Source organism: Cynara cardunculus (assembly GCF_001531365.2).
Source record: "Cynara cardunculus var. scolymus isolate 2C chromosome LG 4, CcrdV1, whole genome shotgun sequence".
Classification (NCBI taxonomy): Eukaryota; Viridiplantae; Streptophyta; class Magnoliopsida; order Asterales; family Asteraceae; genus Cynara; species Cynara cardunculus.
In genome coordinates this window covers 4,272,982-4,274,905 of record NC_037531.1, presented here as the reverse complement: position 1 = coordinate 4,274,905, position 1,924 = coordinate 4,272,982, and the positions used below count along the sequence as shown (strand labels likewise).

General features: G+C 32.7%; 1 protein-coding gene across 1 annotated transcript in view; it reads left to right on the top strand.

Annotated features, from left to right (window-relative positions):
• The window catches only part of LOC112510787 (aldehyde dehydrogenase family 2 member B4, mitochondrial-like), a 6,306-nt gene that overhangs the window by 3,548 nt on the left and 834 nt on the right, over window positions 1-1,924 (top strand). The gene's annotated exons all lie outside the window — the stretch shown is intronic.

Here is a 1,924-nt window from a genome sequence, read left to right as displayed (position 1 = left end):
AGGGGCCGTGAATACTCACTTTCCGTAATGAAATAGCTCATATCACAATTTCAATCATGCTTTTCACCCCAAAACGTGAAAATGGTAAAAAGGGGATGTGAAACTCTCTCTTTTGCAAAACTCCGCAAATTAAAGATACGATCCGGTCACCACACGAGCTTAACGATTCCCTATCAAAGAGGAATATCCAAAACCGTCACTTATGGGTTTAAATCTACTTATGGGGATTAATAAGTCCAACTTGATTATCTATAGTCCAAATATACATAATGCCCATATGCTCGTTAATATAGTAATTTATACCGGAAATAATGCTATAGTCCAATAAAAAGATCAAAATTTACAAAATCAAATAATCCCAAAATCTCATTTTTGGGCAGAAACTAATGATACTTAAAATGATCAATTTAAAGAGACTTCTAGAATGAGATAGTTTCCTATCTTTTTACATGGGATATAGCACTGAGTTATGGTCATTGTGACCAAATTTCATGCATTTTGGACATGTAATAATGATTTAAATAATTTATGCAATACAATATATCACAACTGATATGGCAGATTACACCATGTTAGTGAAATACTCATATAAAGAGTTCTACTAAGTGTTCTACAGAAATTCAAGTTGGATTATAAACTTAACACTTAAATAAAACTTTTAAACTAATAATCACTCATTTTGGATGAGTTGAGAGGAAGATATGGCACCATAAAGTTACATGCACACATCTGTCATTAGTTGACAGATTGCACACTTAACTTAATTAAATTGGTTAATGCCTCAAAACTTCATATTTTTCAGTGAAACTGGGTTCATATGAACCCTAACTCATAAAAGAAAATTTCAGAAGAAGAATTATACACTATGAGCAAGTAAATAAAGAGATATTAGCATACAAAGTAGGAGTTACCTACTGATGGTTTCACAGTTTGCACACCTAAAGCGTTTTAGGTGTTTGGCGATCAAAACTCCATATTTTCATGTGATTCCACTTGCATGCAGACGATAACTCATTTAATTAACTTTCAAAGGAAGAATCATCCTTTTTCATGAAGTTTTGAAAGAGATATGGTCATTGGAACATACATATACAAATCTGTCAGATTCGGACAGATTGCATGTTCACTTTGTTTTGAGTAGTTAAAACCTCAAATCACCATAATATTGAATGAAATCGGTGGCATTTGAAAGGTAACTCATTAAACTAATATCCAGAAGAAAAATCAATGACTTTTAATGATTATTTAGAGAGTTATGGCTGTTTAAAGTAGGGTTTACCTACTGAAAAACTCTCAGATGCACATATATGATGTTTTGAGTATTTGGGGAGTCAAAACTCAATGTTTTTGAGTGAGACCAATTGGATTACAACCCCAACTCAATAAATAAACTTTTAGAAGAAGATTCATAATATTTGAACATATCATTTTCAAGATATAGACGATTTGTTCACATGCACATAATCTGTCAGCACCTAAAAATGCCATTTTTAAGAAACAAACCCACATGCAACATGATTTTACCCATTTTCTCGAGTTCTAATGTTTGGGTCATAGATTACCACCATCATATGAACATTTTTACATGTTTTTGGTGTGTAATCTCTCCCTAAAACTCAGAATTTTCGGAGGTTAGAAGATAGTAGAGAGAAATGCATAAAAGTGGGTTTTTCCCGCAAAATTTGCAAGAAAAAGATGGAGATGAAGTTGTTACCTTGATTTATGATGAGAGGGATGTAATATCTTCAAAATCCTTGCTATTTTGATGGAGAAATATGGAGAAATGGGCTGGAGTAGGAAGGATGAAGAAGATGATTCTWTGAGAGACTCTTGAGTTTAGAGAGGGAAAGAGAGGGAGTTTCAAGTTTTGAAATGAGAAAATGAGTTGTAATTGGAGAAATGATGCTATTTATATGTGGGTAAT